Here is a 12,987-nt window from a genome sequence, read left to right as displayed (position 1 = left end):
TAAGATGTGGATTAAAGTTTTGGCATCAGACAGATGAGGGGCATATGTTACAGATATGCAAAGATATTCCAGAAAACAGCAGTCCCTCCAGTAGAGGAGGGAATAAGGAAAAGCAAAAGCACATTGGAATATTTGCAACTGAGCAAAGGCTGCTAAATGTTCCCTGGACACTGGAGCCTGAAAGAGGTCAATCAAATGTGTCTTTCCCAGGAGACTTTCCCAGGAGAGCACATCCTGTAATTATCAAGTTTGTATTTATTAAAAGTAAAATCCGAGTCAGGAATTACAGCAGCAAGTGTTTCCTTTCTGTTTGTTTTGGTCCCTGATGTAAACAGTGATGTTCCCAGCTTCCTGACAGGACATCATCCACCTGGAAGTTGCCAGCAATCTCCCCACTCCCTCCCCCTCCCCACCCCACTCCCTCCCCCTCCCCACCCCACTCCCTCCCCACCCCCTCACTCCCTCCCCCTCCCCACCCCACTCCCTCCCCACCCCCTCACTCCCTCCCCCTCCCCACCCCACTCCCTCCCCCTCTCCACCCCACTCCCTCCCCACCCCCTCACTCCCTCCCCCTCTCCACCCCACTCCCTCCCCACCCCCTCACTCCCTCCCCCTCTCCACCCCACTCCCTCCCCACCCCCTCACTCCCTCCCCCTCTCCACCCCACATCACCACTCAGCCCCTCACTCCCTCCCCCCCACCCCACTCCCTCCCCACCCCCTCACTCCCTCCCCCTCCCCACCCCACTCCCTCCCCACCCCCTCACTCCCTCCCCCTCCCCACCCCACATCCCCCCTCAGCCCCTCACTCCCTCCCCCTCCCCACCCCACATCCCCCCTCAGCCCCTCACTCCCTCCCCCTCCCCACCCCACATCCCCCCTCAGCCCCTCACTCCCTCCCCCTCCCCACCCCACATCCCCCCTCAGCCCCTCACTCCCTCCTCCACCCCACGCCACACCCCCCTCAGCCCCTCACTCCCTCCCCCTCCCCACCCCACCATCTCCCTCAGCCTCCCACTCCCTCCCCACCCCCACACTCCCTCCCCCTCCCCACCCCACATCCTCCCTCAGCCCCTCACTCCCTCCCCACCCCCTCACTCCCTCCCCCTCCCCACCCCACATCCTCCCTCAGCCCCTCACTCCCTCCCCCTCCCCACCCCACATTCTCCCTCAGCCCCTCACTCCCTCCCTACCCCTTCACTCCCTCCCCCTCCCCACCCCACATCCTCCCTCAGCCCCTCACTCCCTCCCCCTCCCCACCCCACATTCTCCCTCAGCCCCTCACTCCCTCCCTACCCCTTCACTCCCTCCCCCTCCCCACCCCACATCCTCCCTCAGCCCCTCACTCCCTCCCCACCCCCTCACTCCCTCCCCCTCCCCACCCCACATCCTCCCTCAGCCCCTCACTCCCTCCCCCTCCCCACCCCACATTCTCCCTCAGCCCCTCACTCCCTCCCTACCCCTTCACTCCCTCCCCCTCCCCACCCCACATCCTCCCTCAGCCCCTCACTCCCTCTCCCTCCCCACCCCACATCCTCCCTCACTCCCTCCCCCTCCCCACCCCACATCCTCCCTCAGCCCCTCACTCCCTCCCCCTCCCCACCCCACATCCTCCCTCAGCCCCTCACTCCCTCCCACTACCACATCCTCCCCATCCCCTCACACCCTCCCCTTCCCCTCACACCCTCCCCTTCCCCAACCCCACACCATCCCCTAGCATCTCACTCCCAACTCCTCCCTACCCCCTCACCCTCCCCACCCTCACATCCTCCCTCACCCCTCACTCCCTTCCACTGCCCACCCCCAAATCCTCCCTCACCCCTCACTCCCTTCCACTACCCACCCCCACATCCTCCCCCACTCCTCATCCGTTCCCCCAACCCTTTATTCTCTTCCCTACCCATTCTCACATCCTTCCCCATTCCCTCCCTCCCACACTCCACCCCCTCACATCCTCCCCCCACCTTCTCAGTGTCATCTCTATCCTCCCCTCCCCCGCACATCCTCTCCCTACCCACCTTCTCTCATTCTCCTCCCTCAGTCCTCCCCACTCTCCCACACCACGCTGATTCTTTACCACAGTCTCAATCTTCCCCATCACTCCCATTCCCTCCACTCCCATTCACTGTCCCGCAATCTGACCCCCTCACATTTCCCCATCTCACTCACTCTCTCCTCATCGTCACACTCTCCCCTACTCTTCGTATTCTCCCCCCACTCCCTCTCACTCTCCCCCCACTCCCTCTCACATTCTCCCCCCACTCGCTCTCAACTCTCCCCCACTCTCTCTCACTCTCCTCCACTCACTCTCACTCTTCCCGCTCCCTCTTACTCTCCCCCCACTCCCTCTTACTCTCCCCCACTCCCTCTCACTTTCCCCTACTCCCTCTCACTCTCCCCCACTCCCTCTCACTCTCCCCACACTCACTCTCACTCTCCTCCTCACTCTTCCCACTCCCTCTTACTCTCCCCCCACTCCCTCTTACTCTCCCCCACTCCCTCTCACTCTCCCCCCACGCCCTCTCATTCTCCCCCACTCCCTCTCACTCTTCCCCACTCCCTCTCACTCTCCCTCACACTCTCCCCCCACTCTCTCTCACTCTCCCCGACTCCTTCACACTCTCCCCCCACTCCCTCTCTCTCCCCCCACTCCCTCTCTCTCCCCCACTCCCTCTCTCTCCCCCACTCCCTCTCTCTCCCCCACTCCCTCTCTCTCCCCCACTCCCTCTCTCTCCCCCACTCCCTCTCTCTCCCCCACTCCCTCTCTCTCCCCCACTCCCTCTCACTCACCCAGTCGCTCTCACTCTCCCCCCACTCCCTCTCACTCACCCCACTCCCTCACACTCCCCCCCACTCCCTCTTACTCTCCCCCACTCCTTCTTACTCTCCCCCACTCCCTCTTACTCTCCCCCACTCCCTCTCACTTTCCCCTACTCCCTCTCACTCTCCCCCCACTCACTCTCACTCTCCTCCTCACTCTTCCCACTCCCTCTTACTCTCCCCCCACTCCCTCTCACTCTCCCCCGCGCCCTCTCACACTCCCCCCACGCCCTCTCATTCTCCCCCACTCCCTCTCACTCTCCCCCACTCCCTCTCACTCTCCCTCACACTCTCCCCCCACTCTCTCTCACTCTCCCCCACTCCTTCACACTCTCCCCCACTCCCTCTCTCTCCCCCACTCCCTCTCACTCTCCCCAGTCGCTCTCACTCTCCCCCCACTCCCTCTCACTCACCCCACTACCTCACACTCTCCCCCACTCTCTCTCACTCTCCCCCACTCTCTCCCCCCTCCTGCTCACTCTCCCCCCACTTCCTCTTAGTCCCCCCCCACTCCCTCTCACTTTCCCCCTACTCCCTCTCACTCTCCCCATGCCCTCTCACTCTCCCCCCACGCCCTCTCACTCTCCCCCACTCCTTCACATTCTCCCTCCACTCCCTCTCTTTCCCCCCACTCCCTCTCTTTCCCCCCACTCCCTCTCTTTCCCCCCACTCCCTCTCTCTCCCCCACTCCCTCTCTTTCCCCCACTCTCTCTCACTCTCCCCACGCCCTCTCACTCTCCCCCCACTCCCTCTCACACCCCACTCCCTCACACTCTCCCCACTCTCTCTCACTCTCCCCCCACTCTCTCCCCACTCCCTCTCACTTTCCCCCACTCCCTCTCACTTTCCCCCACTCCCTCTCACTTTCCCCCACTCCCTCTCACTTTCCCCCACTCCCTCTCACTCTCCCCCATGCCCTCTCACTCTCCCCCATGCCCTCTCACTCTCCCCCATGCCCTCTCACTCTCCTCCATGCCCTCTCACTCTTCCCTCACGCCCTCTCACTCTCCCCCCACGCCCTCTCACTCTCCCCCACGCCCTCTCACCCTCCCCCACTCCCACTCACTCTCCCCATTCCCTCTCCCCAATCCCTCTCCCTCTCCCTCATGTTCTCCCCCCACTCTTTCTCACTCTCCCCCACTCCTTCACACTCTCCTCCACTCCCTCTCTCTCCCCCCACTCCCTCTCTCTCCCCCCGCTCCCTCTCTCTCCCCCGCTCCCTCTCTCTCCCCCGCTCCCTCTCTCTCCCCCGCTCCCTCTCTCTCCCCCCACTCCCTCTCACTCACCCCACTCCCTCACACTCCCTCTCACTCTCCCCCCACTCTCTCCCCATTCCTTCTCACTCTCCCCCCACTCCCTCTTACTCTCCCCCCATGCCCTCTCACTCTCCCCCATTCCCTCTCACTCTCCCCACTCCCTCTCACTCTCCCCCCACTGCCTCTCACTCACCCCACTCCCTCACACTCTCCCCCACACCCTCTCACTCTCTCCCCACTCCCTCTCACTCTCCCCTCACACCCTCTCACTCTCCCCACTCCTGCACACTCTCCCCCACTCCTTCACACTCTCCCCCCACTCCCTCTCTCTCTCCCCCCACTCCCTCTCACTCTCCCCCACTCCCTCTCACTCTCCCCCACACCCTCGCACTCTCTCCCCACTCCCTCTCACTCTCCCCTCACACACACTCACTCTCCCCCACTCCTGCACACTCTCCCCCACTCCTGCACACTCTCCCCCCACTCCCTCTCTCTCTCCCCCCACTCCCTCTCTCTCTCCCCCCACTCCCTCTCTCTCTCCCCCCACTCCCTCTCTCTCTCCCCCCACTCCCTCTCTCTCTCCCCCCACTCCCTCTCTCTCTCCCCCCACTCCCTCTCTCTCTCCCCCCACTCCCTCTCTCTCTCCCCCCACTCCCTCTCACTCTCCCCCACTCCCTCTCACTCTCCCCCCACGCCCTCTCACTCTCCCCGACTCCTTCACACTCTCCCCCCACTCCCTCTCTCTCCCCCCACTCCCTCTCTCTCCCCCACTCCCTCTCTCTCCCCCACTCCCTCTCTCTCCCCCACTCCCTCTCTCTCCCCCACTCCCTCTCTCTCCCCCACTCCCTCTCTCTCCCCCACTCCCTCTCTCTCCCCCACTCCCTCTCTCTCCCCCACTCCCTCTCACTCTCCCCCCACTCCCTCTCACTCACCCCACTCCCTCACACTCCCCCCCACTCCCTCTTACTCTCCCCCACTCCTTCTTACTCTCCCCCACTCCCTCTTACTCTCCCCCACTCCCTCTCACTTTCCCCTACTCCCTCTCACTCTCCCCCCACTCACTCTCACTCTCCTCCTCACTCTTCCCACTCCCTCTTACTCTCCCCCCACTCCCTCTCACTCTCCCCCGCGCCCTCTCACACTCCCCCCACGCCCTCTCATTCTCCCCCACTCCCTCTCACTCTCCCCCACTCCCTCTCACTCTCCCTCACACTCTCCCCCCACTCTCTCTCACTCTCCCCCACTCCTTCACACTCTCCCCCACTCCCTCTCTCTCCCCCACTCCCTCTCACTCTCCCCAGTCGCTCTCACTCTCCCCCCACTCCCTCTCACTCACCCCACTACCTCACACTCTCCCCCACTCTCTCTCACTCTCCCCCACTCTCTCCCCCCTCCTGCTCACTCTCCCCCCACTTCCTCTTAGTCCCCCCCCACTCCCTCTCACTTTCCCCCTACTCCCTCTCACTCTCCCCATGCCCTCTCACTCTCCCCCCACGCCCTCTCACTCTCCCCCACTCCTTCACATTCTCCCTCCACTCCCTCTCTTTCCCCCCACTCCCTCTCTTTCCCCCCACTCCCTCTCTTTCCCCCCACTCCCTCTCTCTCCCCCACTCCCTCTCTTTCCCCCACTCTCTCTCACTCTCCCCACGCCCTCTCACTCTCCCCCCACTCCCTCTCACACCCCACTCCCTCACACTCTCCCCACTCTCTCTCACTCTCCCCCCACTCTCTCCCCACTCCCTCTCACTTTCCCCCACTCCCTCTCACTTTCCCCCACTCCCTCTCACTTTCCCCCACTCCCTCTCACTTTCCCCCACTCCCTCTCACTTTCCCCCACTCCCTCTCACTTTCCCCCACTCCCTCTCACTTTCCCCCACTCCCTCTCACTCTCCCCCATGCCCTCTCACTCTCCCCCATGCCCTCTCACTCTCCCCCATGCCCTCTCACTCTCCCCCATGCCCTCTCACTCTCCTCCATGCCCTCTCACTCTTCCCTCACGCCCTCTCACTCTCCCCCCACGCCCTCTCACTCTCCCCCACGCCCTCTCACCCTCCCCCACTCCCACTCACTCTCCCCATTCCCTCTCCCCAATCCCTCTCCCTCTCCCTCATGTTCTCCCCCCACTCTTTCTCACTCTCCCCCACTCCTTCACACTCTCCTCCACTCCCTCTCTCTCCCCCCACTCCCTCTCTCTCCCCCCGCTCCCTCTCTCTCCCCCGCTCCCTCTCTCTCCCCCGCTCCCTCTCTCTCCCCCGCTCCCTCTCTCTCCCCCCACTCCCTCTCACTCACCCCACTCCCTCACACTCCCTCTCACTCTCCCCCCACTCTCTCCCCATTCCTTCTCACTCTCCCCCCACTCCCTCTTACTCTCCCCCCATGCCCTCTCACTCTCCCCCATTCCCTCTCACTCTCCCCACTCCCTCTCACTCTCCCCCCACTGCCTCTCACTCACCCCACTCCCTCACACTCTCCCCCACACCCTCTCACTCTCTCCCCACTCCCTCTCACTCTCCCCTCACACCCTCTCACTCTCCCCACTCCTGCACACTCTCCCCCACTCCTTCACACTCTCCCCCCACTCCCTCTCTCTCTCCCCCCACTCCCTCTCACTCTCCCCCACTCCCTCTCACTCTCCCCCACACCCTCGCACTCTCTCCCCACTCCCTCTCACTCTCCCCTCACACACACTCACTCTCCCCCACTCCTGCACACTCTCCCCCACTCCTGCACACTCTCCCCCCACTCCCTCTCTCTCTCCCCCCACTCCCTCTCTCTCTCCCCCCACTCCCTCTCTCTCTCCCCCCACTCCCTCTCTCTCTCCCCCCACTCCCTCTCTCTCTCCCCCCACTCCCTCTCTCTCTCCCCCCACTCCCTCTCACTCTCCCCCACTCCCTCTCACTCTCCCCCCACGCCCTCTCACTCTCCCCCATGCCCTCTCACTCTCCCCCACTCCCACTCACTCTCCCCATTCCCTCTCCCCATTCCCTCTCACTCTCCCTCACGTTCTCCCCCCACTCTCTCTCACTCTCCCCCACTCCTGCACACTCTCCCCCACTCCTGCACACTCTCCCCCCACTCCCTCTCTCTCTCCCCCCACTCCCTCTCTCTCTCCCCCCACTCCCTCTCTCTCTCCCCCCACTCCCTCTCTCTCTCCCCCCACTCCCTCTCTCTCTCCCCCCACTCCCTCTCTCTCTCCCCCCACTCCCTCTCTCTCTCCCCCCACTCCCTCTCACTCTCCCCCACTCCCTCTCACTCTCCCCCCACGCCCTCTCACTCTCCCCCATGCCCTCTCACTCTCCCCCACTCCCACTCACTCTCCCCATTCCCTCTCCCCATTCCCTCTCACTCTCCCTCACGTTCTCCCCCCACTCTCTCTCACTCTCCCCCACTCCTTCACACTCTCCCCCACTCCCTCTCTCTCCCCCACTCCCTCTCTCTCCCCCACACCCTCTCACTCTCTCCCCACACCCTCTCACTCTCTCCCCACTCCCTCTCACTCTCTCCCCACTCCCTCTCACTCTCCCCTCACACCCTCTCACTCTCCCCCACTCCTGCACACTCTCCCCCACTTCCTCTCACTCTCTCTCCCCACTCCCTCTCACTCTCCCCCACTCTCTTTCACTCTCCCCCACTCTCTTTCACTCTCCCCCACTCCCTCTCACTCTCCCCACTCCCTCACACTCTTCCCCCCACTCCCTCACACTCTCCACCCACTCCCTCTCACTCTCCCCACTCCCTCACACTCTTCCCCCACTCCCTCACACTCTTCCCCCACTCCCTCACACTCTTCCCTCACTCCCTCACACTCTTCCCTCACTCCCTCACACTCTCCACCCACCCCCTCTTCCTCTCCCCACTCCCTCTCACTCTCCCCCCACTCCCTCACACTCTTCCCCCCACTCCCTCACATTCTCCCCTACTCTCTCTCATTACACCCTGGAGATATTATCCTGCTCTTGCCTCTCCCTCATGCTCTCTTACTCTTCCCACCCTGTCTCCTCCCTCAGTTTGATTTGTTCCCGTCCCTCTCTGCTTGGTGCAAGCAGTAATCTCCTCGGAGAGCGTCTCTCCTCCCCTTTGAGAACTTGCCAGGAATTTAGCTTTACGAGGGCTTGTTTGACAAAGTGATTCACTCCAGGCAACTGCAGTGGCTGTCCCATTCATAGCATTTTCTGGTATCAGGGACAAGTGTGTGTCTATTTCTGGGGGAAGATTTAAACATGGGCTGCATTCTTTTTTATATGTGATGGTCAGCGTTTGCAATGAGTCTCCCACTTAGGCCTTAAGGGTTCAAGTGATCTTACTGACAGGTACAGAGTGTGTTGGGGAGGAACACTGACTCTGGCACCTGCACAGCTGATAGTCGGACTGTAGTTGGTTTTTAAACAACAGCACTCAGGTAAGATCTGCAATGGATTTTCTCCGAATTAAGTTTTGTAAAGTGATCAACCTACATGTGGGATATCGGATTTCAGCTGCTCAAAGTTTTTTTTCTGATATCTCCACCAATGTTAATATGTTTGTTGAGGGCCTGTATAATCCTGGTGTCAGCCAGGGTCCACAACTGTGTTCAGAAATATGGTAAGAGAGTAAACCATTTGTTTCATCTTTTCAGAAGACTGAAGTGTATCCATTGTGAATTAAGTTGGAGCAAGCTGATAATATCCATTAACATTCTGTAAATGAATTCCCTAATGGGTTAATGCTCCACAGTATACTGACTAGTGAGATAATTCATTTGTTGGCATCAAGCCCTGTTGGTTACTCATTCTCTACCAGTGAGACAATCAGTTTCAAGGTCCCAACAATAAAACAGTGTGACATTTCTGCTCTCGATTCCCAACTAGAAGGAGTTCTTACTAAGTTAAAAATCACACAACTGGTTAATTGGGTGGCACTAGCTTTCGGAGTGTTGCTCCTTCTTCCAAGTTTGCCATCACGCTTCCTCCTCCCTCCCAGAGCAATGATTGGGCTCCCAATTATAGATAGTTCTTATTGGATGTTGCATGTTGTGTCTGGCTCATGATGCCTCTACAGTTAAGTTTCCTCCAGCATCCACCGAGGGTGTTGATTGGTTGTTTACCCGAGGGACTGGTGGGAAGCCGCCACCTCTCCCTGCAGTACCCCAGGCATCAGCAAAATGAAGAGCAAAAGAGACGCACGATATTGATGTGGAAATAATTTGTCTGCTGTGACAGGACGTGTTTGTGAAAAAAAACAACAAAATTGGCAAGGTATTGAACAGGTAATGCTGTCGGGGATTTCTATAAACTAGGACATAGCCTCTCTGTACAGACTTGCTACTATAATCACTTGTTCATTAAAAATTACAGACCCTTTTCTGAGAAATTAAAGAAATTGAGAGTGCGATTAACAGCATGACTAAAAATATTAATTGAGATAATAAATGATAGATGACAGGCTAGCAGTTTGACTGAGTGTTGAGGTAGATTGAGGGAATTTATCTGAAGTGGAATTGCTTTTGCAGTCATTAGGAAGTGGCCACTCAGCCCCTCTAGTTTGTTCTGCCTTTCAGTGTAGCCTTGCTTGATTTCTGGCTTAGCTTCATCTAACCACTTGCAACTTAACTCACATGATTCCAGGGAGGTGTATCTCGAATGTAATGTTGGAAGAAGAGATGAAATAGCACTTTGTAACAAGGCTCTTAATTATCCTTTAATTTTGCATGTGAGATGCAACACTTGCTCATTACATCCTCCCAGGAGTCATCTGCCAGTCATCTTTACGCAACTGTGCTATAACGATAGTCTGACAGATATCAATCAGTTCATTTGCCTCCCTCTCTTGTGATTAGTACTCAGTTAGTTTGATTACACTGCAGAATGCATATTAGAAAATATAATCAAGGGGCTTAGATCTTCGTAAACTACTCAAGCTTTGTGCTTGCATTTGTCATTTGCATTCATTCATTAGACCTCAGACAGTGCGTAGCCTTATTACTCACTCATAACCACAACTAATCTGTATATGAGTGAGCTGGAGCTGAAAGGTGGGTGGATAGTGCAATGTTTAACAGACAGATGCAGTTGGTTTACTCCAATATGACACTCTCTATCTTAGAGAACCTCTCTTGGGGAATCTATGACACATGGTACCAATGATTGTCTGGATTCCTCTCTCCCTGTTGATTAAAGTGAGACCCTAAAGGCAGATAGAACAGAGCCTGATGTTCTGGTGTTAACAGGAATGGTTCCCTTTCTGCCTGGTTCAGTGCTGCCTTAACATTGTTACAGAGCAGAACACAACCCACAGTGACCCGCTGTTAAACTTTGGTCAGGGTACATTCGGCAGGCCAGAAATGTACTGGGCCTCACTAACCCCCCCCCCCATTTTCTACATTTCAGAAACCTGATCGAAACCTCTGCAGCCGATCTTCCCTCTCACCCAGTCATGTTCAGCCCGTCACCTCTCTGCTCAGTGACATACATTGGCTCCTGGTCAAGAATTTCCTCAGTTTTGAATTCTCATCCTTGTTTTTATTGTCTCATGATGGAGCGTTACTTCAGTCAGCTCCAGAACCCTCCGGGATTTCTCCATCCGTCATCCAATTCTGCTTTAATTCTTAATCCTGATTTCCATTCTTTCACCAATGGTGCTGGACCTTCAGCTGCCTCGGCCCTAAACTCTGGAATTTTCTGCTTAATTTTGCTCCTCTCACTCTCCCTCCTCCTTTGGATCATTCCTTAAAAACAACCACTTTTGTTCACCTGTCCTAATAGCTCCTTATGTGGTTGGTATCAGAATTTTCTTTGTAAAGCACTTTCTTTTTCATGTTAACGTTGTTGTGTGGTGTAAGTTCCTTTTGTTATCTTTTGCTGCTGCTTAAATTAGAAACTAAATGTTTTAAATATACCTCTGGTAATTATTTCTGAGATCCTATATATCAATTGATCTAATAAGTAATTTTATAATTTTGATGGAGAGAATAGGTGTTGGTAATTGTTTTATCATTCACTGGTATCATAGTACCCCAACAGTATGGAAACAGGCCCAACAATCCATATCAACCCTCCGAAGAGTATCCCACCCAGACCCATTCCCCTACCCTATTACTCTGCACTTATCCCTGACTAATGCACCTAACCTACACATCCCTGAACAATATGGGCAATTTAGCATGGCCAATTTGCCCTAATCTGCACTTCTTTGGATTGTTGGAGGAAACCAGAGCATCCATTGGAAATCCATGTAGACATTGGGCATATGTGCAAACTCCACACAGTCAATCGCCCGAGGCTGGAATTGAACCTGGTCCCTGTGAGGCAGCAGTGCTAACCACTGAGCCACCGTGCCACCCTTACGGCCAGCATTTGTTACCCATTCCTAATTGCCCATAACAGCAGGTAGAAAGAATTAACCACAATCCTGACATCACATGTAGGTTAGAGATGAGGTAAGAATAGTAGATGTCCTTCCCCATCTAGACTGTTGGATGACAGACACTGGTCTGATTCATCTGTACACTTTAAAATGGAACTCCAACATGACCATTTTCAAATCCATGGTGTCCTCACTTAAAGTTGGAATTGCTTTCCTGAAAATTACAACTTTCAGAGAAACATGGTTTCCCGTAGGAATCAATGTTAAAGCCAGAGTTAGGTTCCTGAGGACAACTATACAGGGAAAAGCCAGTGAAAAAGTTGGAACACTGTGTCATAACTGTGCAGCATGTACTCACTGAAATAACTTGCAAAACAAAAACTTCAGTGAGAAAAATAGGCTTTTTGCTTACAGGAAATGTTTTAGAGGAAAGTGCTGGGTCCACTGCTTTTTGTCATTTATATAAATAATTTGGATGTGAACATAGGAGGTATGGTTAGTAAGTTTACAGATGACACCAAAATTGGAGGTGTAGTGGACAGTGAAGAAGGTTACCTCAGATTACAACAGGATCTGGACCAGATGGGCCAATGGGCTGAGGAGTGGCAGATGGAGTTTAATTCAGATAAATGCTAGATGCTGCATTTTGAGAAAGCAAATCTTATACACTTATACACTTCATGGTAAGGTCTTGGGGAGTGTTGCTGAACAAAGAGACCTTGGAGTGCAGGTTCATAGTTCGCAGGTAGATAGGATAGTGAAGAAGGCGTTTGGTACGCTTTTCTTTATTCATCAGAGCATTGAATGTAGGATTTGAGAAGTCATGTTACAGCTGTACAGGACATTGGTTAGGCCACTTTTGAATAATGTGTGCAATTCAGGTCTCCCTTCTATCGAAAGGATGTTGTGAAAGTTGAAAGGGTTCAGAAAAGATTTACAAGGATGTTGCCAGGGTTGGAGGATTTGAGCTATAGGGAGAAGCTGAATAGGCTGGGACTGTTTTCCCTGGAGCGTCGGAGGCTGAGGGGTGACCTTAGAGGTTTATAAAATCCTGAGGGGCATGGATAGGGTAAATAGACAAGGTCTTTTCCCTGGGGTGGGGGAGTCCAGAACTAGAGGGCACAGGTTTAGGGTGAGAGGGGAAAAGATATAAGAGGGACCTAAGGGGCAACTTTTTCACACGGAGGGGGGTGCATGTATGGAACGACTGCCAGAGGAAGTGGTGGAGACTGGTACAATTACAGCATTGAAAAGGCATCTGAATGGGTATATGAATAGGAAGGGTTTAGAGGGATATGGGCCAAATGCTGGTAAATGGGACTAGATTAGGTTAGGATGTCTGATTGGCATGCATCAAGTTGGATCAGATGGTCTGTTTCTGTGCTGTAAAGCTCTATGATAAGTCAGTACAAGTTCCTCAACTATTATTCTTGTACTATGGAGTAAAAGGTTTTACTGGGCCATAGGATGCTCTCTTATTGGAGAGAGATGACTGGTGATAGTTTAACCTGAGGGCCACCATGCCTCAGGTGAGGGAAGACCTTGAGAAGGAGAGTACTTCATGGTAAGCT

General features: G+C 55.6%; 1 protein-coding gene across 15 annotated transcripts in view; it reads left to right on the top strand.

Moving 5' to 3' along the window:
• Positions 1–12,987, top strand: part of srcin1a (SRC kinase signaling inhibitor 1a) — a 584,261-nt gene that overhangs the window by 338,857 nt on the left and 232,417 nt on the right. Inside the window, exon 1 of one of the 15 annotated variants that reach the window (XM_087977761.1) lies at positions 8,354–8,474. The exons of the other annotated variants lie outside the window; for them this stretch is intronic. The gene's annotated coding sequence lies outside the window, so the exon portion shown is untranslated. Of the gene's footprint in view, positions 1–8,353; positions 8,475–12,987 lie in introns of those variants that run through there. 15 annotated transcript variants of the gene reach the window in all.

This window comes from Chiloscyllium plagiosum, unplaced genomic scaffold (assembly GCF_037043375.1).
Source record: "Chiloscyllium plagiosum isolate Xiang-an unplaced genomic scaffold, Cpla_swu_hap1 HiC_scaffold_32, whole genome shotgun sequence".
NCBI classification, from domain to species: Eukaryota; Metazoa; Chordata; class Chondrichthyes; order Orectolobiformes; family Hemiscylliidae; genus Chiloscyllium; species Chiloscyllium plagiosum.
The sequence above is the reverse complement of the archived record's forward strand: the minus strand, read 5'-3'. Positions and strand labels throughout refer to the sequence as shown.